Below are 27,993 nucleotides of genomic sequence, written 5' to 3' on the forward strand. Positions count from 1 at the left end.
TCCAAAATAGTTCTATGACATCTTAAGGGTTAGTTTCTTTAAAGGCTTAGGACAGAGTGGTCTGAGAATTCTTCCAACAGTTTTTTTAGACATTTTATTAGAAAGTTCATAATTTTCTTAAATGTATTGAGTTGTTGAGCAATTTTGACTCCTGTACACGTTGTTTTTAGAAATAATAAATGTGAGTCCTTAACGCTTCAAGTGTTTTGCCCCTTGCCCATCACTTCTTTTAGCTCATTTAATCTTTACTACAATTTTATGAGTTAATTCTGCTATTCATCGCCTTTACATAGGAGGAAACTGAGGCAAAAGGAAAGAAGCATATATAAAGATTAACAGCTGGTAATAAACAAAGGTCTGGCTGCATAGTTTGTGCCTTAATTATCAAGAGTGAGAGGGATGATTTCATATCTACAGGCCCGACGTTATAATTCTGGGTAACTGTACTCTGGGGGGAAAATGGTCTTGAGCGTTGTAAGGTAGAGGTGGAAAGGGCAGAGGGATAAACAAGTCTGCTGTGAAAACGCTCCTTTTCTATTGATAGAAAAGCCTTGCTTTACGGCCAGGATTCTGTCTCTTTGTTATAATAGAAATAGGTCAGGATAATGGACTCCATCCAACTTCAGGTGAACAGCAGTGTACAGAACAAGGAGATCTTTGAAATATTTTTCTTAGCAACATTGCAGTTAATTTTACAATAGCAAATCTGTAAAGCAGATTCCTTGGTAAAGCTGTTGCTTTGCCTTTTTGCAGCAGTAATCGACACTGCCTCCTCTTCAGTAGGCAGGGGTGACCTCTGGCACGATTACTGTAGGTCTGTGGTGAGCGATGCTGCAGGGGAGCTCCAGTTGTTTATATGTGGTCCGCATTCTTCACTATTTACAAGAGACTCACTGTGTGCGTTCAGAATATGCTCAGCTCCTCCTGCAAACACGGTGGAGATCACTAATATGTTCCTTAGTGTGCCCAGGTTAGCTGGCTTCCTGACAGACCAGAATAAAGCTTCTGGCATTGTTGTTCATCTGCCGTACGTGTGTGTCATTGATCAGGAAGGCTGGATTAGCGCACAGGTCTTTTGTAGGAGTCAGGCCTGTACATGTTGGCCTCCAAAGCTGTATGGCAAGCACACCACTGGCAGATGCCAGCGCCCAGGACGTCTGCTGCGGGTGCTCTTTGCTCCTGACGTGTGAGTTATGCAATGATGGAAGAACACAAAACAGGTTGCCAGCTGACGGTGCTCTGTCATAGTTTAAGTGCTTATTGTCCACCGTGGGTACTTCTGATCCTCCTTTTTGGTAAAGAATTCCCGAAGGTGATTCCAGTTGTTCTTAGAGGTTAAGCTTTTGAATAAACATTCCTGTTTGTTTTTCCAAGCATCTGGGTCAGTTTTAAAAGGATCCTGAAACTGCTTGTGAGAACTATTAGAATTAATTTGAAGCAACTTTTGTGATTTATATTTTAAATCTGTGCATTTACAAAACAGAATAAATTTGATAGGAATTCTGATATAATGGCCCTGCCTGTTGCAACCTTCGCTTTAAAATAGTTATGTTAGCTATGGCTCATTGTTCTCATTCACTGGCTCTCTAAGTACATGTCAGTAAATATCGTACGTCCTTCTATCCAGTGGCTTTCTCGTTTACTCTGAGTAGTGTGACTTTCTCCTAGGTTTATTGGTGATAATAGGATTCACTTAAACAGCAGTTGAGTGCCGCCACTGCCAGGCAGTCTGACCTTGGTGTCTGTCATCTTGAAGCCCCACCTTGATCTCATTTGTTTCTTCTGTCTTGACTTGGGATGTCACCTGCTACTAACCTCGTGAAGTGCCAGACTTTCTGCATCTGATGTGTCTCGATCCTAAACCACCAGAATAGTAGGTGCCTTTGCAGGGGTAGCTTTAGACAGCAAGGAGCAGCCAACTGACCGCAGTGACCTAGGGCTCCAGTGACGGCGGAAACTGTTCTGGCGTAGATGTCACTTGGCTGTCCCTGGCTCCTCACTTTGCAAGGTTGCTTTATTTCCTTCCTGTATATCATCCTCTTGGTGCCTTGAAAATCTTGCTCTGAACTCTACTGAAAGATAGGATACACAGGTGTTGCCTACTTAGTGGATAGATTGCCTTGACTTCCTGCTAGTTAGTTCCTCATTCCTTGCAGGTTATCTGTTCGTAGCATTCTCCTGTCTCCGTCTTCCCATTAGACCAGGTGCCATGGATTCTGCTAAAGGACTACGCAATGCTGTTGACAAGTCGACAGGCTACTGGAAATACTTTTATTGGGTAAAATGGAAGCAATGTTAGGCCAGGAGATTGGCTGACAGTTCTAGGTCTTCCTAAGGTAGTGCCACATTGGCATTGAGCGAGTCCACGTGCTTGTGGGGCACAGTGTCTCAAGGTAACTCTGGCCTGTAGAAAACCCCAGAACACACACACCCCATATATATATATATATATATATATATATACATATACATATACATAATATATATACATATACACATACATACATATACATACACATCCATACATATACACATATGTGCACTCATACATATGTATCTATGTGTGTGTATATGTATGGGCATGTGTGTATATATATACGTATGTATGTATATGTATGCAGGCTGGGGAGGTAGGTTTGCTCATCTTGGGCACAGCCATTGCTTCCAGTCTGAGAGACAAAGGTCTTTCTCTTAGATGTTCCTCTTTCTTGGCTTGACATGGGCTACTTTCTCCACCCCGGGTCACAGCTTTCCCTCGATTGGGTTACATAATTTGTTTTTAATCTTTAGTCGGCTCTTGGTACCTTCCTAGCTGCTTTTCGAGTATTCCGTTCTTAAAGGATCATTATGCTGTGCGGTTTTTCTGGATTTAAGTCCACATTTAAAAAGTTAATTAGAATTCTGTAGTTATTAAAAGCCATGTTGTTAAAGAACATGTAGTGACATGGGAAATGCTCACAGAGCAAGTCTTTTTGGTAGGTTCTGACTACTTATTTTTAGAAAGATCCCCAAATGCCTCTACTGTCTGATGTGCCTTCCTTTGAGCCCGGCGTAGGAAGCAGTCACCACCAGGATCTATAAAGGACAGTTCTGAGTGGTTTGCTGCTAGCTTGCCAGCTATCCAGCTGTCTGCCTCCTACCCCCACCTGAAAGTGCTTCTCTCTTCCCTGTGCTGGGCACCGCCCCCTGCCAGCAGCACCGCCCCCTTTTCCCAGCTCTGCCTGCAGGAATAGACTTCCTACTAAACTGTGGCCTCAGGCTTACTTTCTAAAGCTTTGTCACCTCAGAGTTGGGGGAGAGGAAACTCCCGTTTGATAATTGGAATGCATCATATAGAGTCGAGTGGAGAACTCTCAAAAGCTGTGACCAGCCTCAGAGAGGTTTGCTCTCAGACTGGGCTAACGGTGGAGACTGGCGGAGTCTTTGACAAGTTCGTCTCCTGTATGCACAGTCGGTCCTCCCTCTGCTCTTCATTTGACCTGGAAACTAGTAAGTTCTCCCCTCCCTCCCTCCCGTATGATTTATGTGTTCATGTGTGTATGCACGTGTGAATGCCTGCACCTTTATGTGTATGCATGGCAGCTAGAGGTCAGTGTTGAGTATCTTTGCTTTCTGCTGTAGATTTTTTCAGTTCTCACAGAACCTGAAATTCTCCATTTCTGCTTCATTGTCTGGCTAATGGCTAATGAGTTCATTGTAGCTTCTTGCCCACCCCCCCCCCCCAGCCCTGGGGTTAGAGCTGTCAATCGTGCCTGGCCCTTATGTGGGTGCTAGGGATCTGAACTCAGCTCCTTATGCTTGCATAGAAACCTTTTCCCCACTGAAACATCCTCAGCCCCTAAATTCCCTATTCTTAGAACTATAAATTTGATTAGGTGTCTAAGAATCCCAATACATAGTCTGATCTCATTTTAAAAGCCACACAGAAAAAAACCATTGGGAACATACTAATTTTTTCTAAAGCTTTTCATACTGAACAAGTTATGTTTATTTTAAAATAATACATAACATAATTATCGGACTTAAATCTGTGCGTGTGTGTTTGTATGTATATGCACACGCGTGTGTATAGGTACATGTGACCCTGCATGTCCTGGAGATGCTAGAGGAGAATATTAGCTATCATTCTGTATTGCTTTCCACCTTACTTTTTTTTTTCTTTTGAAACAGAGCCTGTTTGTAACTCTGAAATTCATCATTTTGGCCAGGGTGGCCATTCAGTAGGCCCCAGGATCTGCCTGTTTTCTGGGTCCCCACACCCCATGCTGGGATGACTTTTCCATGGGTGCTAGCTAGGATCTGAACTTAGGTCCTCTTGGCTTCACAGCAAACACTCTTAATCACTGTACCGTCTCTCAAGCCCCAAGCTATTTTCTTTAAAAAATGATTATTTTTATTCATAATGTGAAGCACAATTAATAAAAACTCAGAGAGAGAAATTGGGTTCAACCTGAAGATCTGAAAAGCAAAACAGCCAGCTACTGGCTCTTACCTCCACCTCAGTCTGAAATGGTGATGTTGCCTCCAGGAATCTCAGAATGAGACTGTGTGAGAGCTGTCTCCTCCTGTCTTACATTCCTCTCTAGGGCTGGGATTAAAGGTGTGCACCACCTGATTTCTATGGCAGCTAGTGTGGCTACTAGGATTAAAGGTGTGTGTTACCATAGTCTGGTCTGTAAGGCTGACCAGTGGGACTGTTTTACTCTCAGATTTTCAGGCAGTCTTTCTTTGTTAAAATACAATTGAAATGGCACTACACATATGTCTGTATGTGTGTGTCTGAGAGTGTCTGCCGCTTGTGTGTAGTTTCCCGTGGGGACCAAAGGGTGGCATTGGATCTCACTGGTGCTGGAGTTACAACTGGTTCTGAGTCATGTGATACGTAGCCCCCAGATTCTTAACTACTACATTTATTATTTTGAGTCTCTTGATTTCGAATTTTTACTAAAAATTAAATTTATGAGTTTCCATATACCATATGAAGAGAATATTGTTACTAAATTTTAAGTGAACTTAAATTTTATTTTATTAATTTTTGGTATGTGTGCATTACCCGAGTTGATTAAAGCAAACTGGTTTTCTTTAACCATTTAGTTCATCTCCTATTAAAGTGTTCTTGAGTGGAAACAAAAGAAAGGGCCAGAGTTGTGATGGTCTTTCATATTTATAGAGAGCTTAGCTTAACTACGTTCCCAACACGTGTACGCTGTTGAAAGCGGCCTCTGTTTGCAGTGGCATATTTGGGAGGACCTCATTCTCCTGGCGGTGGGTGTGGTCGGCGTGTTCTGGTCTCTGCAGACCTCAGCCTCCTGGAGCAGAGTGTTTGCTTTGCGGTGTGTGTCCACTGACAGCCAAGTGAAGGCTGCCTTTTTGCTTGCAAGCACATCCACTTGTCCTGTGTTGCAGAGCTCAGTGGGTGTGTTCTTCTCCTTGATCTTCCAGGAGGCACATGCTGAGTGCAGAGCGAGTGCTATTGAGAATATATTAGGCATTCTGTCAAAGTCTTTCATAAATGGATTTCATGACAGCACTATTCCAGAAGGACGAAGCTGTATAGAGAAATGTGAACGCTGAGCTAGGAAGCCGACAGGTTTCTGCTTTTAGGGAGCTCTTTGCTTGTGAGCTGTTTGAAGACGCTGTGCATGGATTTTTGGCAGAGGGCATTTAACTTAGAGAACTTAGTAGAAATTGTTAACCTTTTAGTCTTTTGGTAGGGGAAGTTTTGAAAAAAAAATCTTTAATACATTTATTTAAAATCTGAAGGCTTTTTTTTAGCCACCTAATTTACATAGCTGGGCTTCAGTTCAACCCACAAAAGCAGTGCCTTGGCCATTATGGCCATTATGAGTCCTAGGTAGATCAGTTAGGCGGCCATTATGGGTTCTAGGTAGATCAGTTAGGCGGCCATTATAGGTTCTAGGTAGATCAGTTAGGCGGCCATTATGGGTTCTAGGTAGATCAGTTAGGCGGTCATTATAGGTTCTAGGTAGATCAGTTAGGCGGCCATTATGGGTTCTAGGTAGATCAGTTAGGTGGCCATTTTGGGTTCTAGAAGAAAAGACAAGAAAATCCCCTCTTAACTCATTTTACACAACTTTTTTCTTCATAAAAACGTTGGGCTCAGGATGTGCTAGAGGTTAAAAGATTTTGCATCAGTGGTTGATCATTCCAGGCTGTCTTTAGAATAAGCAGGTGGTAGCTTAGGTAGGAATGTGAGATACACTAATACATTTTACAGAAGTTTGAATGTACTTTGAATGTACTATATAGCAGGAAGGCATTTGTGAAACATGTGATTATAATATATAATCTATAGTAATCATTCTGCTGTACTAAACGTTGTTCACTATGACTTGCTAAATTTATTTTAAAACTTACAAATGGATTGTGACTTTGATTTTGAAATATATGGTTGTACTAAAACCAAAGAGGATGCTGTTGTACTTTTATTTTGTCCCTTGAGACTGAGTCAGGAGAACAAGTGACAGTATTTATCCACTAAAGGATAGTCATGATTTGCATGTAAAATGTCTCCAACAGGCTTATATGTTTGAATACTCAGCCTGATGCAGATGGTATTAGGGAGGTTGTGGGACCCTATAGGACCATGGGATCAAGGTTTGAAAGGTCTAGGTGGCTGGACTTCCATCTAGAGTTCTCTGCTTCATGGTCTGATCAAATGTAAACAATCTGTGCCTCAAGCTCCCCCTTACCTTACCACAGATGTACTTCCCACCTTGATGGACCACATTCCCTGAACTGTAAGCCAAAACCATGAGTCTCCTCCCTTACATTGCTCGTCAGGTGTTTGTCACAGTGACAAGGAAAGCAATGGCAGAAATTGTACTCGTAAATAAGGCCATTGCTATGACTATGTGATCTGTAAGGGTGTTAATATGACCGTAGTCTGTAGATCATTACTGTGACTGTGTGGGCTGTAAGGGTGTTAATATCATCATAGTCTGTAGACCGTTACTGTGACTGTGTGGGCTGTAAGACTGTGAATATGGTCATAGTCTGTAGGCCATTACCATGACCATGGCCTGCAGGTCATTTGAACTGTTTTGTGGGAGGGATGTGGAAAAGTTTGGAGCTGTAGGCAAGAAAGCTCTAGAATGTTGTGAGCAGAGCTTACTAGGACACTGTGCGTAGAGTCTGGGAGACCAGCATATTGGTTGCATGCAGACAGTAAGCGTGGCTCCAGAGGTTTCAGTGGAGGATAGGAATCTGTTGGGGGCTGGACTAGTGGTCATTTGTGTTACATCTGGGAAGAATTTGGCTGGTCTGTGCACTGCAGACTCTGGTGTGTTAAAGATGTCAGGAATGTGGGGCTCCTGGAAGCAAATTAGAGTGAGACTGAATTCTAAGCTAGTGGGTGAATTTATTGGGTGGAATTGAGTTCAGGGCAGTCTGGTGTCCAGGGTGCCGCACGATTGTTACTTGCTGCTTTTGGTCAGGTTTGCAGTGAGTTCACAGTGGAGCAGAGAAGTGTGAGGAGAGTGGAAGTGAGAGTGTGAGTGAGTGTGAAGTGTGGACAGAGCTGCTGTGGATGAAGCTGTGGTGACTGCTAATCAGAAAAGAAAGTGCCCTGCACGGAGGGTGGGGGGGCACGTGGCGTTCCCAGGAAGCCATGCTCCACCGGGAGCTCCCGCAGTGAAGGACTCAGAGGCCACTGCAGCTGTGGTGAGAACTAATCTCAGTGTGCAGGCGGGACCTCTGTGCTGCCATCCATGCAGTACTGCTTCTGCCTGAGTGGATCAGCAGATGGAAGGGTTACGAGGCTATGGAGGCTGAGCTAGGAAGTGTATGGCAGCGTTGACGTCCCATGTGGAGCTCCTCTCCTGAGCAGGCTCTAAGATACACTGGAGAGCACAGTGTGCTAAAGGTGGAGGACCATGGGCTCCTGGGGAAGAGAGTCGAAGGTGAGTGGTTACGCCAGCACAGCACTCTGGAGTCCAGGCATTGCTTTGGCCGGCTTTTCACTGCTGTCCTCCTGTTCCTCTCTTTTGGAACAGGGTTTTCATTTCATTTTGTTTTATATTGAAAGTGGGCATTTTGATTTTTACAGCGGTCAGAGTCACAAAATCACCTCAGCTCTCAGAAGATGCTGATTTTTGAGCAGTGTGGGAACTGCGAGACGTTGAGACTTTCTGAAGTATGAACTCGATTTGTTTTGCATCAGGGATGACTGTATTCTGTAGGGTCTATGGCAGACTATTGACTTCAGTAGGAAGTAGGCTCACAACTGGTGTGTGAACAGCTGGTCCCCAGTTAGTGGCACTGTTTGGGGAGATTGTGAAAACTTTGGAGCCTGGGGCCTAGCTGGCACGGGTAGGCTATGAGTGCTGGCCTCCTTGTTGATGGAGCTCCCTGAGTCCTGTCCAGAGAGATCTGAGCAAACGCCACCTCAAGCCTCTGCTGCCATGATGGACTGTATTCCTTGAACTGGGAGTCCAACCAAACTCCTTGTTAAGTTGCTTCCTGTCACGTGTTTGGCCACCTTGAGGAGAAAGTTAGCAGAATGGGGATCAAAAGCAATTTTGAGGAAAACAGGCAAAATCTCATACTTTTGTGTCATGCAGCGATGTTACACAGCCAGGCCTTGTGTAGCCATGGAACAGGTGGTTCTCATGCCGCTTGTCCCTGAAGCAGGAAGGCTCTGAGCCTGGTTTAGGATTCACTGCAAAGAGTAACATTGGGTTGGAGTATATGAATGCCTTTTTTTTTTTAAAAACAACAACAACAACAACAAAAAACCCACTAACCTGTGTTTTAAGATTTTTCAAATAGTGTAATCCTTAAAGATGAAAATTGGAACTCATTTTTCATTTTCATTTTCATTGGCAAGAGATTCCATTGCCAAACAGGAAGCCAGAGTGAAACTGCAGTCCTAGAGCGCTGCCCTAGTCCCTGTTGAGGGCACTGCAGTCCTAGAGCGCTGCCTCTGGGACTTCCCACTAGGCCTTGCTGCTTCCAACCCGTGAACCTGTGGGGACAGACCATGACCATGGTGTAAGGCTTAGGGGATAATGGTCTTTATCCAGCAACTGTGCTAACAACCCAGAGTCATCCTTTTTTTTTTTTTTTTTTTAAATTCTCACTCTGCTATATTCCAGTCATTAGTCTTATGGACCTATCTGGGAGTTCCAGAAACCCCAACTAAGCGCACTGGTATTTTCTCAGAGTTGTTCAAACATGCCTTCAGAAACCTGTACCCAAAAGTACCTGGCATAGTCCCTAGCTAGCCTGCCCTGTGGAAGACAAGTACTCTGGCCTGTGGCTGACTGCAGGCTCCAGCAGGAAGCAGCGGAGGAAAACAGAATCGAATCTGTGGCTGCAGAAACTTAGTGCCTCACAACTTGCTGCTGACAGTTTATAGTATACAGGGTCCAGTGGGGATTGCTTGCTGGAATAAGGTAGTTGTTAGAGATGTTTGGTTGCTCCTACCACATGTGGACAAGATAAAAGTCAACCCAATAAGCTCTGGACACAATGTTTCTGAGTATAATGATGAACTCAGTGTTGAAGGAAGCATGACTGTTGGGTCTAGTTTCCCAAAGTAGACACATGGTCTTTATGAAGGAAAATTATTTAGCTGCATAGTAGACCACACTAAGAATCTGTCAAAAATACCCAATAAAGGCTATGCCCCAACTACTCTATTAATAAAAATCCAGAGATAAATTATATTAAAAAAACATCTGGCCTGAAGGATGCTGCATTCAAATGAAAGAAATTGAGGCCAAGTGAGCAAAGCATATCTGAAATTATGACTGATAATATCAAGCAGAGTCGGGCCAGGACACCGAGACACCGATTGATGCATGCATGCTACAGCTAATGAGTGGATTGACAGTTCAACCACTGAAAATTTACATTTGACCTGTACAGATTTAAAGTGGGACAGGGTCTCTCTCTCTCTCTCTCTCTCTCTCTCTCTCTCTCTCTCTCTCTCTCTCTCTCTCTCTGTGTGTGTGTGTATGTGTGTGTGTATAAGTGTCTCTTCTGATTGGATAATCCATGAAAAGTAGCATCAAACTATCCCAGTTATTTTAAAATAAGGCAGCAGACCAGATCTTCGGTTTTCCAGGGGCCTTCTGGGAAATCTCAAGGACAGTTTTAGGTTTATCTATCATTAGATTTGGAGAAGGAGGGTTCTGCAGTTGTTCAGTTTGAATACATGAGATGAAAAGAACTGTCATTGGCTGTGTACTTTACCAAAGCACAACAGAATTTCCAAAAAGTTCACATAAGCAAGTGACATGTAAGGAACTGAAGAGTTTTGTTTTCTTATGTAGTCAGGGATCTAAGTCAGGTGTGAGCAACAGGTGACTGTTCGCTATAACACGCAGAACCTTTGCTGTGTAGACAGCTGGTACAGAGGTATGGTGACCCTGTCACCCTCCTTTAAGAACAGGTCAGTAATCTAAGAAGCTTTTGACATGGCAACACAACCAGATTTTAGTTTTGCATGGATGTAACTTGATTCTCAAACAACAAAAATTTAGAAAAATTTGCTTTGACTCTGAAAAGTAAAACCCCTTCTGTAACTTTGTACATCATTAATAGATTCACGTATGTGTACCCTTTTTGTGGCATATAAAAATAGAGGCTTATAAACCTAAATTATGTTTAATAATTGATGTTTTCATACTTTAGGAATGGTCTAAGTATATCCAATGGGCAGCCATAAGTTGACTCAGTTTAGTGCCTGTGAGAGATGGCTGTGTTGTTAGGAGCCCAGGAGAGAGCTAAGGACCTGGGTGCAGATCCCAGCACCTGTACAGCGGCTTACAAGCACCCACATCTCCAGTTCCAGGGGCTCCGCCACTTTTTTCTGGCCTCTACAGGCACTTCATGCATATGGCGCACATACACACACATGCAAGCAAAACACTTACATTCATAAAATTTAAAGAGCTTTAGTTCATCTAAAGCTGAAGAGATGGCTCAGTGGTTAAGAGCACTGCCTGCTCTTCCAAAGGTCCTGAGTTCAATTCCCAGCGACCACATGGTGGCGCACAACCATCTGTAATGAGATCTGGTGCCCTCTTGAGGAAGAGACCTGGTTAGTCGTCCTCATCAACTTAGAACATGTAACCCAATATGGACAAGTTCAGCAGAACTCCCATATACATGCTGCCCATGCAGGCTTCAGCATCGCCAGGGCATATTTTCATTTCAGGTTATCTAAAGACCTAGCAGTACAGTGTTATTATAATAGAGTTTGTCAGGGTGGCAATTCACCTTGATTAAGTGTGAATTTATATTCTCTGTTAGTGTGTCCAGAAATTCAGGAAGGATGCATGTTAGCACAAAAACCTCTGCATAATTGAGAAAGTGAACAAATGTTTTCACCAACCAATGATATAAATTTGTTTCATTTCCCAGAGGGTTGCCTGGGTGTTATGAACTTGAATTCTTAGTGTTTCTGACAGTTTCTGGAGGACACTTCTTTATCCCCCTCATGCTGAACTGAAGATCATTTCCCTTAATTTTGGCAGTTTTAGCAATGTACGGCAGCTTGAAATCTGCTGTGGTGTAGCTGTCTAGAAGCGGGAAATGCAGTGAGAGGTGAGGGCCTGAGTTTCAGACCTGGCAGTAAAGACTAACATACCCAGTGATGACATTTTAGCCGTGATCAAGAATGCGCACAGGAGTACAAAATCTCCCATTTCAGATCTGTGCCCGGTGGGCGTGCATCCTAATTGGTTTGAGCTCAAATCACAATGAGTGGTAGGCAAAGCGGAAAACCCTATGCTTTGTTGTCTTTCTCCCAACAGAGACGTGATCCCTGCTACCCATTAATCTGTTTATAGAGATTAGTAGATGATCAGACCATGAAACCCACAGAATCTCACAGAGAATTGGCATCCATCTCTTACTGTTAGGTCAGTGGTGAGGGCTAAAACATAGGAGGAGTCGAATTCACCCCTGGTCCCTACTGCAGGCCCCACGCCGAGATCCTGAAGACGGGGTCTTCATCCTGTCTGTCCTGGCTCCAATCCACAGCCAGCAGAGTGAACTGCATGGCCAAGGTTCTTTTATTCAGACTTGTGTAGGGAAGTATTCATTAATGAGCATATGTAGCAGGAAGGGTGATGTGGGATTCCCCTCTGTATGCTGTGATTATCATTGATTAATAAAGAACTGATTTGAGCCTATAACAGAGAAGGGAAGAACAGAGTTAGGTGGGGAAAACTAAACTGAATGCTGGGAGAAAGGAAACGGAGTCATGGAGAAGCCATATAGCCTGCCGAGACAGAGACAGACACTGGAACTTTAGTCAGTAAGTCACAGCCACGTGGTGATACATAGATTAATAGAAATGGGTTAAGTTAGCCAATAAGAAGTTAGAGCTAATGGGCTAAGCAGTGATTTAATTAATACAGTTTGTGTGTGGTTATTTTGTGAGTCTGAGCAGCCAGGAATCAACAAGCGGCCTCCCTACAATAGAAGGGAAAACATGGCTTGATGAAACATGGGACTCCCTGCAGAAGGATAAAGGTGAGGTTTTCCTCAGGACGTGGCCAGCCTTTGAGATTGAACTTTGGAATACAAAGTCATTTCTGTTATGTTCAGAGTTCACAAGGGATATGTGTCCAGTTCACCAGTCTTTGTAATGTAAGTGTCTTCATTTGGATCAAATAGTTGGAAATAGTCGATTTTAAATTTGTGTGTTTTGTTGTTTGGCCTGCATATATGTATGTGCACATGTGTTCAGTGCATGCACCACACGTGTTCAGTATTGGGTCCCCTGGAGGTGAAGTTAGAGATGGTGGTGAGTGGACATGTGGGTGCTAGGACTCAAACCCCAGCCCTTTGCAGGAGCAGTCAGTGCTCTTAAGCACTGAGCTGCCTCTCCAACCCCTGAAGTAGCCCCTTACCCGATTCTGAGATTCTGGACGTACGTATTTATAGCCCTGGAAACTGTACAGACAGTCTTCACACTTTAAGCCGTTGCTTTGGTTCTGTAATCAGTTAGCAGACACCAATTCTGTCTTTATTCATTTAGTGGTTGGAAATTGAGCTTTTGAAGATTATTTCTTCTACAGTCATATCTGTCACCTTTAAGATGCATTGTAATTTTATGTATCATTAAAATTTATGAATCATTAAATTATAACAGTGCTTTTTCAGTATTTTGGTTGTAGGATATAGGGAAATATCAGCAATTACAATTTTGAAGAATGTGTTAAAAGTCAGTGAAGTATGTGTATGCAGAGCGAAGCCATTGGCTTCTTTTACTGATCCTGGTAAAGACAGAGTAGAAAGTGGGACAGGGCAGAAGAAAGTGGGATGCGGTGGTTTTCACCATGTGATGTTTGGTCCAGCCATTATCTGCCAGGAGAACTCATGTGGCATCTGAATAGCATCCTCACCATGCTTCCTGCTTTCTCTCTCAGGAGGCAGTTTGTGAAGTTTTAGTTGACTGCTTGGTTAGTTTGAGGCAGCGCTCTTGCTGTGTTGCTCAGGTTGGTCTGGGACTCAGCGTCGTCTTACCTCTCCCTCTCAGGTGCTAGGATTATAGGTACAGTTCGTCTTCGTAAGTCCTCTAGGACTCTCTGGCTGTTTCTAGTTCTTCTGCTATTTTTCAGCTTAATTTTATGTATATTGAATTTGGGGGGGTGGATTTCAAGACATGGTTTCTCTGTAGCTTTGGAGCCTCTCCTGGAACTAGCTCTTACAGACCAGGCTGGCGTTGAACTCACAGAGATCTACCTGCCTCTGCCTCTGCCTCCTTACACCTGAGTGCTGGGATTAAAGGCATGCGCCACCAGTGCCCAGCTTCCAGTTGTTTTAATGGAGTAAAATCTTGGAAATGTAAGTGCTATCTCTGCATTTGTTTATGACGTCTAAACTATAGAATTTTCTATTGTGTTGTATGTAGTGGGACCCACTTTTTAAGATTTTTAATTTATGTGTTGCCAAATGCTTAGAATATTTTTGGTAGTTTCTGCTACAACTCCCTGAGCTTATTCTTGCGTTGTAATGATGATTTTGAGATGTTGTCAGGCTTGGCAGAGGGCTGGCTGGGTGAAGGCACATAACCACACAAGCCTGACAAGCTCCATTTGAGAACCAGAACCCACATAGAATGCACTCTACAAAGTTGTTCTGTCCACATGTGTGTTATGGCATGTGTATCTCCCACTCTACCCCCTTCTCTTTTCTCACTTTATACACTCAAATGCACGCGCGCACACACACACACCGCACACCCACACACAACTTGTAGAGGATCTGAATTTAGTTCCTAGCACCAACCTTGGATGGCACACAACTGTCTGTAACTCCAGTACCTGAGAATCTGACACCCTCTACTGACCTTTATGAGTACTGCATTCACTCTGCATAAACCCATACCCAGACACATACGCATTATTCAAAATAAAAATGAAATATAAAGGTCTGGAGAGATGGCTCAGAGGTTAAGAGCACCAACTGCTCTTTCAGAGGTCTGGGGTTCAACTCCCAACACCCACATGGTGGCTCACAACTGTCTGTAACTCCAGCTCCAGGGACCCGAAAGCCACGGCAGTGACAGTGATGCACATAAACAAACAACAGATGAAATATAAAATAAACCAAGTTAACACACAACCTGGGACACTGTGTTAATCAGAGTTTACATTTCTTCCCGTTACGTTTTGAAATCTTTACGTCTTTTTCTTCACTGAACTTGGGTGTTGTGGTAGTTTTTACTCTTTTGGCTTTTTAAGGGGTCCACCACCCAGCTCCCTAATAAATCACACCTGGAGGCTTATTCTTAGTTATGCATGCCCGGCCTTAACTTGGCTTGTTTCTTGCCAGCTTTCCTCAACTTAAATTAGCCCATCTACCTTTTCCCTGTGGGCTTTTATCTTTCTTTCTTCTGTATATCTCACTTTCCTACTTACTCCGTGGGTGGCCCCTGATGTCTTTCTCTCCTTGTCATCCTCTGCTTCTCCTCTGGTTTCTCCTCTTATCCTCTCTGCCTGCCAGCCCTGCCTATCCTTGCTACTGCCTCACTATTGGCCGCTCATCTCTTTATTAGACCATTAGGTGTTGTAGGTAGGCACAGTGACACAGCTTCACAGAGTTAGACAGATGTAGCATAAACAAAGTCACACAGCTGAAAATAATGTCCCCCAGCATTTGGGGGTAGTACCTGCCCGCCAGGTGGTCTCTAAATCCCTGTAGCACCCATTGCTGTTGCATCCACACGAATTCTCAGGGTCTTTGTAAATGGGGTGGATGCCCAGTCCTCCACTGTTCAGATTATTATGGCCTGTTTAGAATATTCACAAAAGTGAAGTAGGAGGGAAACTACAAAGGGGAAGGAAGCGGTCTGCAGGGAGGAGGGGGGGGGACTGAAGATAATAGAGCAAAGAAAGACACAGTAATTGATGTTTTCTCTCATGACTGAAGTCTAGATTATATCCATACACATATATACATACATATTTATATATGATACATCAGGAGTTGGAGAATGGAATGGGCGCAAGTATAAGCAAAATACAAAGATAGCTAAATGAAAATGTCTTGATGTAATTTTAAAAAATTATAAAAATATTTTGAAAAGAATTGTATAATAGATAGGTAGACATAGTACTTGATGAGAAAATATCCCATTTTAGCCTTTGATTTCAGTGTGTGTCAGTTGTGTGGTCTTTCTCACTCTGCAAGGCTGCCACTGAAGACTCCTGCTGTGGCCCTTTACCAGTGTGAGACTCTGGATGTGCCTTTAGTGAGAGCAGCAGAGATAAGCCTTGTCCTAGGGCATGGCCCAGATCAGCCTCGGAAGGGAGGAGAAGGACGAGGCTGGGACGTGGTGGAGTGTGCTCACCTGCTTGTCCGAAGCCCACATGTGCTTGCTTGTGTTTGTGCTCCATCACTTGGGTCGTAGCAGCTGTACGCAGTTTCTCTTGGTGGACAGGGAAGGTCTGCTTAGTTATCATGCCGTGACCTCTTGAATGGCCTTACTGATCCTTGGAGCACACTGCCTTTCGCTTTCTCAACGTGTTTGTGTTTTCTGAGAATGAAATGTAAATGAATGAGTAGAACTAAGGAAAGACTAATTCCCCTTTAGGTTCCTCATGCAAGGCTTGTTTTGTTTGCGCAGTTGAGTTACACATCTTAGGTGCTTGGGTAGAGTCTCCTGCATGTGGTGTTTAAGGGAGAGTTATGCACAGCCTGCCATAGGTCCCTCTTTCCTCATGTCTTACTGTAATAGAATTGCCTTCCTTTCAAATAATACTCTTGCTATTGACTTTTGAATCAGTTTTTCAGAATCTGAATAGTAGGTGATTAAAATGGGCTAGAATGCTTGGCGGAGGTCCTCCCCTATTCCCTGATTTGCCAAACTTACTGCTGTTGGAGCGCTGACAACTTCTACCTGTTCTGAAGTGTGTTGGGATTCTGTAGCACCGAGAGCCTTCCATCCCTAGACATCCCTACTCTAAACTAGATGGAAGGTTATGAGGAGAACAAGAGAACTGTAGGGGTAGAGATCTTGTCTGCATTGCTATGTTGTTTCATGTTATACAATCTACTCATGCAGTGTATCTGGATCAGTGTTGTGTGAACACACAGACTACAGCCATCACCATGTAGAGAAACCTGTGCCTCCCCTGTGCTCCCCATCCTTCCCAGCCCTGAGTCAGCACCAGTCTGCCTCTGATAGCACGTGTTTACTTGGTCTGGACGCTTTATATACGTCCAATTGTATGGGATCTGAACTAACTCTTCACGAGCATAATGTTCACAAGTTTCCTACATGGCATGGTGTGTGCTGTTCTCCATTCCTTTGTGTGACTGAGAAGTGCTCCACCTGGTTATGTTCTGCAGTTTATCCTTTCCACAGTGGGGTTCTGGGGTGTTGCCACGTTCTGACAGTTGGGAGTAAGCTGCTGTGACCACTTACGTACTAGTTTTTGTGTGGATATGTCCTGATTTTTCTAGTCTGTCCACCTAGGAGTAGACTTGATCACTTGTTCTGCATGGCCACACTGTTTGGCATTCTCACCAGCAGTGTAGAAGGTTCTGGTGTCTCCACATCCTTGTGAACATTTAGTATCTGACTTTTAGACTGTCCTCCTGGGTGCAGACTGCTTACTAGGTTTTGATGAGTGTTTCTTTAGTGGTGGTGATCTTCTTTTTATGCGCCTATTGATCATTGTATATCTGTATCACTGTGCTGTTTGGACAGGGCTCTTATCAGATCTATGATTTACCGGTGTTCCCTGCCGTTATGTGAGCTCTGTTACCCTCTCAATTAGAATTGCACAGAAGTTTTACATTTTGATGAGGACAGTGTAGCGGTTTCCTGGCTTTTGTTTCTTTCTTTGGCAAGGGATTTTGTAGTAGGAAGATTGCATTGCTGTATCTAAGGCCTTGAAGAGACCCTGTTTGCTGCTAAAATGTCTTAGTTCCTACTCTCCACCTTTCTAGTTCAAATCCGTTTTCTTTGCTGTGAGCTCTAGTTGATCCTCTTTCCTGTGGCTGGCTGTTGCTGCGCTGTCTCTTGAGGACTGTTCTCTCACTGATGTTGACGGACGCTAGTTGGCTTTTAGAACAGGTCTATTTCTGGATCCTAGTTCTGTTCTGCTGATCGATACATCTGGCCTTCCTGTCTAGCCGTGTCTCTGTGGCCGCTTCAGAGCTTTGTAGTAAGCTCTGCAAGTGGGAAAGGGAATGCTCGCTTTGGTTGCTTCTCAGGATTGCATTGGTCTCCCTTCTCTGCAACTCTGCATGAATACGGTGTAAATGTCTGTCCCTCATTCTTTCCATGTTTATAGAGTCCATCCACAGTGTGTATCCAGGTATGTATTGCCTCAGTAAAGGTCCTCTGTGCATTGGGTGAGAAAAAAAAAAAAAAGATGACAGAGGTCTTAGTGTGGTGCAGGAGAATTGTCTGTATTCTGTCAATCATGTTTTAAATAAACACTGATTGACCAGGCAGGAGGTGTAGGTGGGAAAACCAGACAGGAAGTGGAAATGATGCAAGGAGAGCAGGAGAATTCTGGGGAGGAGGAAGTCAATTCCTCCCACTCCTTCCCAGATCACTGAAGCAGCAGGATGTGATCTGCCCCACTGAAAAAGGTACTGAGCCACATGGCTAACATAGATCAGAAAAATGGGTTAATCAAGATGTGAGAGTTAGCCAGTGAGAGGCTAGAGCTAATGGGCCAATCAGCTTATAATTTATGGAGACCTGTGTGTGATTTTCTTTAGGGCTAAACAGCTGGGGGAACTGGGTGGGACAGAAAATACCAACAAGGCAGCCCCTCATTCTATATTAGTGATTAACCAGGTTGGTAGTAACCCACAAAGAAATAGTTAGACTCAGTACAGTTAAAATTATCCTTGTAAGAGGGCTTTATTGTTAATAGTAAACTTTTGAATAGGTGTTAGAATACATGCTGCTTTTGTGACAAGCACTTGAACTGCTGAAGGATTATTTGTCTTTGGGAACCATCTGTATTGAGAAGTATGTCACTTTTTTATAGTTGGGTATTTTAAATGATGCCAGTTTTCCCAGTTTTAGATATTTTATAATCTTTCTTAAGAACTGAATCTTCAAGGAATCTCTGTGCTCCCCCGAATAATCTGACACTGGGGCCAGGGTGAGGTGAGGTTGATTGTTTTTGAATAAAATTTCCCATCTGTTTTGTCCCCTAGAGAAATCCGTATGTAGTTCCTGTTATGAATGAAGTCTTTAGATTTGTTAAGTACTGCTTTTTCTATTTGAGTAGTGAATTAAGTGGTGTTGCTTAAGTTTAACACAGGAAAAAAAAAAATCCAAAGAACAGCCTTGTTAGCTTAAACGATGAATGCACTGCTATTTAGTGACACATGATAAACAGACCCCAAGATAGTCAGGTCAGCTTAGGTGCAGTTTCTGCTCATGATGCTGACTAGTGCCTGCCAGCCATCCAGTGTGGTCCTAAGTCCCACGACAGGAAGCACACACGCCAAGTCTCTTGTTTTGGAATATTATTTTAAGGCGTGTTACATTTGTTTACATTCGTTTAATGATGCAAAGATGTGTTGTGTTTAACTCTGTGAAGCTGTGTTACTTTGCCTGTCTAAGACAACTGATTGGTCTAATAAAGAGCTGAAGAGCCAACTGCAAGGCAGGAGAAAGTATAGATGGGCTGGCAGACAGAATAAATAGAAGGAGAAAAGAGAGGAAGCAAGAGGATCAAGGAGCAAGAGAAAAGGAGAGGAGGACGCTAGGGGCCAGCCACCTAGACACACCCAGCCACACAGCCAGCCGGAGTAAGAGCGGAAGTAAGACATACAGAAGTAAGAGAAGCTAGAAGTCCAGAGGCAAAAGGTAGATGGGATAATTTAAGTAAAGCTGGCTAGAAATAAACCAAGCAAAGGCTGGGCATTTATAAGTAATGATAAGCCTCTGTGTGTGGTTTATTTGGGAGCTGGGTGGTGGGCTCCCAAAAGAGTAAAGAGTGAAAAGCAAGTCTCTTCCTGGTGGTTGTATCAGGCTGGAGTGCAGGGAAGGCAACCCCAGGTCAGCAGTGGAGGAGCGAATTGAGCTTTGTGGGCTGAGGCCCTTAGAGGTTGAGGAGCCAGTACTTGAGAGGAAGGAAAAAGGCAGAAAGGGGCTCCAGGAGTCTGTCAGGCCTCTGGGTTCTGTAAGAACAGACACAGTTGTTTAGGATCAGATTGCTCAGGGTGAGGCAGAGTTCGCCACTTTGCGTGGGAGGCTCCCAGAGGCACACAGAAGTGGTGGCCACCTGAGGTCAGTGTGATGATGATGGAGATGTATGTTGCGCTGATCTTGGAGCTGTAACTTAGCAGTGGGGTTGACTGCTAAGGGCTTCTCTTCCATTAGCCGAACTTGAAAGGATGCCTGAAGGCATGAAGGGAGTTTGAAACAATTTTCAACAGCCAACATTCACCCCACATTCTAAAATACAGCAACAAAATCCAGATATTAGCTTTATGACATCAGTATCCAGTAAGAAATGACCAGTCACAGTGTGGCAGCTCGTGGCTGTAATTCCAGTGTTGAGGAGGCTGAGGCAGGAGGCTACATAATAAGACCCAACGCCCAAAACAAAACAGAAACAGAACACTAGTCATTCCAATAAGCAAGAAAGTGACTCACAGCCAGGGGAAAATCTGCACTCAGTGGTGACAGCCCCCGAAAGTATTGGCAGAAGCCAGAAGTGCTATTAAGATAGATGGTTATCTTTAAATTTCTAAAGAAAAGCATAAATGTTGAAAAATTTAAGAAACACAAAAGCTCTTGTACAGCTGCCTGAGACGAAAGGTTTGGCATGTGCAGTGAGAGCTGGAGAGGGGTGGCTGGCACAGCAGACACCGAGCCGTGACTGGTCTGTGAACTTGGGATCACAGCAGCAGAAACTGCAGCATTGGTCAGAGAGAGTGGCCAGAGGAAAGGCAGCAGCGAGCACCTGACTCAGCTGGTGAAACACAGCAGGAAAGACTGATGCATCACACATAGGCGGCACAGAGCAGAGGCGCCCCCTGAGCAGCAGAGTTGTCTGAGTCTCCATAGGTCTGTGTTTGCAGTGTTTGTCAGTCCTGTAAATGAGGTTAGTGGCTTTCCTCTTACGCTCATACCCACAGGGCTCTGACAGAACCAGTTCCCCTTTGATCCTTCACCAAATCAGTTTTTGTTTCCTTAAAATTTTTTGCTTTTGTTTCCTTAAAATAACTTTGTTTTGTTTGCGTTATATTTAGTCATAGCCTTGGGAGGATTGTTGTAATTATCCTTAATTTAATGACTACTTAGTTCAGTGCTAGCTTACTTAGTTTGCACTGTTTTTGGAGTGTGGGGAGGATTATTCTATCTTAGACAATGTCATAAAATATTGAATTATCTTACTTAGGGACTTGTATGTGATTTTTGAAGGAGAAAGTGTGTGCATGTGTATGTGTGTGTTATGGCAGCGACCGTAGGGTGAGCATCCAGTTGCGTTCACTTTTCTTCTGGCATGTGGATCATCGTGGTGTCCTCTTGTATTTGTCAAGATGAGGCACATTGAGAAGGAAACCTAATTACACATGTCAATGCTTCTTAACCTTTTCGGGAGAGGACACAGACTGTTTAAGAATGTCCGGAGAACTGTGGGCTAAAGCCAGAATATCAGCACATGTACTGTAAAAGTGTGTACTGAGGGTCCTCGCAGACACCACGGACGAGCTAGGAAGTGGTGTGTTTTCTTGTGTGATCTTCATCCTGTACGTGCTGAATACATATTGAAAAGTGTTTCAGGAACCGCCTGTGATTTTTATGTCTGGAATGCACAGGGCCTCAAGATCTACATTGCTAGTACACTCCTTGTTGGCCTGGGGTGTTCAGTTGCACCTAGGGGTCATGTTCGCCTATGTGGGGAGAACAGTTTAAAACAAGAGCTTGCATGCTTTTATGTGGAAGTCTTTGACTTCTGTTTAAACTCTCCTCAGTTTGCATAGTTTTTATTTGTAAAAAGTTGTTTTCATGAGTTAAACCTTCCATGTGTGTCTCCATTTCTTTTGTGTTGTGTGGTTTTTACTGCTTAGGTGCCAGCTTGCCGTCCTCACGTGTTTCACAATCGCACAGGTGTCATTCTCTCAAGTAGACGGTTGTGTTGCCTCTGGTGTCCCAGCAGGTGGACAGGGGTTACTGTTGGAGCAGCATGGACAGAACAGGGACTCGGGCTGGGTTCAGATGCCGCCATTCAGGCATAATTATACTCTGAACCTTCAAGATCCCATTGGAGGATAATGGAGCTGCCGACCCCCTGTTGTGTGGTGACGTCATCACTGGCATGTCGCTCTCATGTTTGTGATGCACTTTTGTACAGCCAGCTGTTAGAAAGTGTAATACATACAGTTATGCACAGTATATAATACTTGAAAATGATAAACATGTTTCTGGCTAGTGTGTTTGTGTGTGTGTGTGTGTGTGTGTGTTAGAACAGTACTTATGTGAACAGTGTGTTGCTTTTGCACCAAGGTTACACTGTAACAGTCATATCCCTCACCTGTGTGCTGAGATTGCTGAGCATCAGGCCATGTCTGTCCAGTGCCTCTATAACATTTGCACAGTGACACAGTTATCTAGTGCTGGACCTGCTGGGATATACTCCCAGTGTTGAAGAAATGCATTACTAGAGATGGGAAGCCTCATAGGGGAAGAAAAATCAAAAGTAGTGCCAGACAGCTGCATGCCTGTGTGTCTGCCTGCTGGAGCACAGTGCTAGGCTGTGTGTCTGCCTGCTGGAGCACAGTGCTAGGCTGTGTGTCTGTCTGCTGGAGCACAGTGCTAGGCTGTGTGTCTGTCTGCTGGAGCACAGTGCTAGGCTGTGTGTCTGTCTGCTGGAGCACAGTGCTAGGCTGTGTGTCTGTCTGCTGGAGCACAGTGCTAGGCTGTGTGTCTGTCTGCTGGAGCACAGTGCTAGGCTGTGTGTCTGTCTGCTGGAGCACAGTGCTAGACTGGATCTCTTGGAGATAGTTCACAACTCCTCTTTCCCGTGCATGTCCTCCTTTTGCGTTGGGATGAAACATAGAATGTCTGCCCTGGGACTGCTCTAAGTGCCCTGGATTTCCCTGCCCGGCTTGCCACAGTGTGTCCTGGCCCTGTTCAGCCTCTAGGGGAGGAGCTGTGCTTTCTTGCGCCTCAGGCCCTTGGCACCTGTTGCTCTTAGTCTCAGCACTCCCCAGACCTCAGCTCCTTCTGCTCAGAGCTTTGGAGTCTCCACTGAAATAAATATTCTTTGGAGAAGCTTTTGTGTTCCTCCCAGTCCTCTGAGCCTTGGTCTCTGGCAGCATCTTGTCCTGGCAGTCTGTTCTCTATGCCTTGATTGCGTAAGCCCCAACTACATTCTAAACTCTTGGGTGTGTAGTTTACATGCAGTGGGTGGATTTGTTGTTGTGTTGTTTTTGTTTTGGAGATAGGTTCTCACTATGTAACCTTTCCTGGCCTGGAACTCTATGTAGACCTCACACTGACAGAGATCCACCTGCCTCTTCCTCCAAAATTGCTAAGACTAAAGGCGTGTACATGCCTCTCTACTAGCTTTGTCTTGAAGTGCAAGAAAGAGCAGCTCTTCTGTTTGGAACTGTATTTTCCCAACTCAAGTTCTGTTCAGTTAGATCGGTGCTGAACCCAGTGAGTTCAGTATTGCCCCAAAGAGCTGACCCATAATTGGACACTATGCACATCCTGCGGGTGTACAACAGTGTGTGCTTTCACCTGCAAACAAGTCAGTAAAGCCCTGCGGGTGTACAACAGTGTGTGCTCTCACCTGCAGACAAGTCAGTAAAGCCCAAGTGACAAAACAGAAATGAGTAACAGATTTTACACCTAGCTTATCTCATAAAACGCCCTAACGTTAGCTGGAAAAGGGATAATGTTAATTCAGATTTGGAAAGCTTGTTTTCCCTTCCCTCTCAGGGCGAGATTTTCCTCTGTATAAACACACAAGTTGGAATGTGCTGAGCTGTGCCGCTGCTCCCTTAAAGGTGCTGTGCATTTGTGCAGAATTCTTGGTGGGATGGTACGCTCTATCTGAGGGAGAGAGGCTAGTCAGTCTTGGGCAAAATCTCAGTTTTCCTCTCACTTACGGTCTAGTCAGTGTGGTTCTCCTCCGCATGGCCTTGGTCTACAGCTTTATCGCTGTTGGTGCGGGAGTCAGTGTGGGCAGACACTTTGCCAGAGCATGAGCCCTCATACTGGCCAGGCCATTAGCCCTGTGAGCTTCGGGCGAGATTTCCGTCCTCCCCCCTTCCTGTGGTGTTTCTCTAGCCAGTGGCCATCCAAACCACAGCCTGTGGTGAAAGTGACCTTGCACGTCTGCCCCCCCCCCCCCCCAGAGAACAGAAGCACCTAGTGCAGGGCAGCCATGGGCGAGGCCTTGGCATTTGGATTAGTCCACGACTGTGGTTCTGGCCCAGACACAAGTTAGCAGCCAGGCTATGTCAGCAGCCCATCCTTATGCCCTCAGATTTCTTCTAAAACTGCCAGGGTCCTTGGGACTACCCAGGAGGTGGAACTTCAGTTAGAGGCTTGGATGCCGGTCTAGAAGAGGTTCTGCTGTGAGCACGTCAAATAATCACCTTGAATTGGCTGTCTGAGTCAAGGGTCTTTCCTTAAAGTGGCCCTGAAGGGTCTGATAAAGATTAAACTCAGTTATGGGTGGCATTTGGCAGACTGCCTAGCAGAGGGCCAGTACTCACCGTTTAATGACAGCAATTACACTGGCCTAATAAAAATCATTCTTTTTGTGTAACCAATTACAGAGCTGATTAAAAACACAGATACGAAGTCTGTTTATTGGTTTTAACCATTGGCTTAATTTTGGGTCTCCCTAGGTCTGCCTCTTCCACTGGGGTGAGTGATGGATACCATGTTTCTCAGTCTCCATCCCATTAGTGCAGTTTTTATGTATCCTTATTTGCTATTGTTTACTCTTTAAAAATAATTTTCCTGCAGAAATTACATTTGTTTATAAAGGGAATCGAATGTTACGGTGATGGTAAATAGAGAGCCATAACAGTCAGTAGCCCAGACACTTTGTAACAGCCGCCTGCCATCCTTTGCATCATGAAGAGCTGTGCACTGGTCTCCAAGACCAGAGCTGTTGAGGAATCTGAGTTGCCTCTGCACTCAGCTCCTGGAGGAGGAGTGTTAACCCTGGGAAGATGGAAGAGTAGAGTTTGGCATTTAGATAGGAATTCAACACACAAGAGTGACTAAATAGTACGGTTTGTGAGTGGGACTGGGTGTAACAGCATCACAGCCCAAACCTCCTAGTTGTAATTCTACGGGGGCACACCAAACTCTGTCATTTAGCAGTAAAGGTGGGGTTCTGATGCATTGCTTTTTTCCTCTGGCAGCATGCAAAGTAACTTCCAACACCACACAGACTATTTAATGGTAGGGGGACTTCTAGTTGGACAAGAGCTCGATTTATCCATATTTGATGACGGAGTAAGTGGTGTTTTCAACAATGGGGCCTTACCATCAAGTTGTGGAAAGTAACCAGTGACCTCGGCAATAGCTGTGATTTTGGGGGATGGAGTGGGGTATTGTCTTGGAATCCTTTAGGCCAGTCACTCAGCAAACTGTGACTCATTGCTGGCACTGTAGGTTTTATTTGTCAGCCTACGTTATTTAGTTGGGGCATTGTCTCCTCTAACATGGTGATTCCAGTTTAATTCCTTTGTGTATGTATGTATTTCTACAGTAGTACAGTAGAAGGATGTCTACAGTAGTAGGTTTTAGTTGTTGGTTTGTTCTCGGTGTTTCAAGACAGCATTTCTCTGTGTAGTCCTGGCTGTTCTGGACCTTACTCTGTAGACCAGGATGGCCTTGAATTCAGAGATCCATCTGCCTCTGTCTCTGGGATTAAAGGCGACTAAAGGCGTGCACCACCATAACCCGGCCATACTATAATGATATTTCAAATGCCTTTAGTGTTAACCATCCCTTCTCATATTTCTCCTTTGTCTTGCCCTTCTATCTCCCTTCCCCAAATTGGCATTTGCAAATGGATGAAAAATTCCTCAAGAAAAAAAGAAAAGAAGGAGCAAAGAAAAAGAAATGACCACACTGTCCCATTTCCCCCAGCAATAGGAATCTGTTTTGCTCCTAAGCCATATGGAGTAGCCAAATGGGAGGGAAAGGAGAGAGCTTCACCAAGTTGAGCTATCATGGGGTAGTGAATCAGAGGCCACTTAATTCCAGAGGGTGCACACAGAGCTTTGTGTGAAGATACGAATCCATGGGCTTTTGCAGAATCCCAGATGCTCCTGAACTCACCTCATGCAACTGATGTCACCCAGGCTCCTGAGCTCCCCTCACATAGCTGTAGGTCACTCAGGCTCCTGAGCTCCCTTCACACAGCTGTATGTCACCCAGATGCTCCTGAGCTCCCCTCACACAGCTGTATGTCACCCAGATGCTCATGAGCTTCCCTCACACAGCTGTATGTCACCCAGATGCTCCTGAGCTCCCCTCATGCAACTGATGTCACCCAGATGCTCCTGAGCTTCCCTCACACAGCTGTATGTCACCCAGATGCTCCTGAGCTCCCCTCATGCAACTGATGTCACCCAGATGCTCCTGAGCTTCCCTCACACAGCTGTATGTCACCCAGATGCTCCTGAGCTCCCCTCATGCAACTGATGTCACCCAGATGCTCCTGAGCTTCCCTCACACAGCTGTATGTCACCCAGATGCTCCTGAGCTCCCCTCACACAGCTGATGTCACCCAGATGCTCCTGAGCTCCCCTCACACAGCTGTATGTCACCCAGATGCTCCTGAGCTCCCCTCATGCAACTGATGTCACCCAGATGCTCCTGAGCTCCCCTCACACAGCTGATGTCACCCAGGCTCCTGAGCTCCCCTCACACAGCTGATGTCACCCAGGCTCCTGAGCTCCCCTCACACAGCTGTATGTCACCCAGATGCTCCTGAGCTTCCCTCACACAGCTGTATGTCACCCAGATGCTCCTGAGCTCCCCTGACACAGCTGATGTCACCCAGGCTCCTGAGCTCCCTTCACACAGCTGATGTCACCCAGATGCTCCTGAGCTCCCCTCACGCAGCTGTATGTCACCCAGGCTCCTGAGCTCCCCTCATGCAGCTGTATGTCACCCAGATGCTCCTGAGCTCCCCTCACGCAGCTGTATGTCACCCAGATGCTCCTGAGCTCACCTCACGCAGCTGTATGTCACCCAGGCTCCTGAGCTCCCCTCACACAGCTGTATGTCACCCAGATGCTCCTGAGCTTCCCTCACTCAGCTGTATGTCACCCAGATGCTCCTGAGCTTCCCTCACTCAGCTGTATGTCACCCAGATGCTCCTGAGCTCCCCTCACACAGCTGATGTCACCCAGGCTCCTGAGCTCCCCTCACACAGCTATATGTCACCCAGATGCTCCTGAGCTCCCCTCACACAGCTGATGTCACCCAGATGCTCCTGAGCTCCCCTCATGCAACTGATGTCACCCAGATGCTCCTGAGCTCCCCTCACACAGCTGTATGTCACCCAGGCTCCTGAGCTCCCCTCACACAGCTGTATGTCACCCAGATGCTCCTGAGCTCCCCTCACACAGCTGATGTCACCCAGATGCTCCTGAGGTCCCCTCATGCAGCTGTATGTCACCCAGGCTCCTGAGCTCCCCTCACACAGCTGTATGTCACCCAGATGCTCCTGAGCTTCCCTCACACAGCTGTATGTCACCCAGGTGCTCCTGAACTCCCCTCACACAGCTGTATGTCACCCAGATGCTCCTGAGCTTCCCTCACACAGCTGTATGTCACCCAGATGCTCCTGAGCTCCCCTCACACAGCTGATGTCACCCAGGCTCCTGAGCTCCCCTCACACAGCTGATGTCACCCAGGCTCCTGAGCTCCCCTCACGCAGCTGTATGTCACCCAGATGCTCCTGAGCTTCCCTCACACAGCTGTATGTCACCCAGATGCTCCTGAGCTCCCCTCATGCAGCTGTATGTCACCCAGGCTCCTGAGCTCCCCTCACACAGCTGTATGTCACCCAGATGCTCCTGAGCTCCCCTCATACAGCTGATGTCACCCAGATGCTCCTGAGCTCCCCTCACACAGCTATATGTCACCCAGATGCTCCTTAGCTCACCTCATGTTGCCGATGTCACTCCGGCACCATTGCAGTTTGCGTTGTGTGTCACAGCAGAACTATTTAATTCCAAGGTCTTTGAAGTTCTGTCTTGTTTTCTTTCTCTGCATTTTTCATTAAGAGACTGCAAATCCCTTGGACCGAGTTCCAGATGTACTTTTCGGTACTGGATCCTAGTGTAAAGTGAATGACATTGGGCAGGGTTTTATGTTAGAGAGAAGCGTTGGTTTATGTGCCGTCAGAAGTTAGTCCTGGAAAGACATCTCACATTTGTAGGATTTTAGGAACAAATAAGGCAAATGTTTCAGGATGAGTCCTGTGGGCTTTGTGCTGCTCTCTGATTCCAAACGCCTGGTATCCATGTAAATAAACACTG

At 45.2% G+C, this 27,993-nt stretch overlaps 1 protein-coding gene and 1 long non-coding RNA gene across 3 annotated transcripts in view; one reads left to right on the forward strand and one right to left on the reverse strand.

Annotated features, from left to right (window-relative positions):
- Map3k4 (mitogen-activated protein kinase kinase kinase 4) overlaps positions 1-27,993 on the forward strand; it is a 91,255-nt gene that overhangs the window by 1,195 nt on the left and 62,067 nt on the right. The window lies entirely within an intron of this gene.
- Positions 5,002-27,955, reverse strand: LOC146895785 (uncharacterized). Its single transcript, XR_015001208.2, has 4 exons — positions 27,618-27,955; positions 15,833-16,018; positions 8,766-8,986; positions 5,002-8,680 (listed from the first exon to the last, which is right to left on the reverse strand). It is a non-coding gene; the product is annotated as an uncharacterized LOC146895785 (long non-coding RNA).

Source organism: Myodes glareolus, chromosome 1 (genome assembly GCF_982192425.1).
Source record: "Myodes glareolus chromosome 1, mMyoGla1.1, whole genome shotgun sequence".
Lineage (NCBI taxonomy): Eukaryota > Metazoa > Chordata > Mammalia > Rodentia > Cricetidae > Myodes > Myodes glareolus.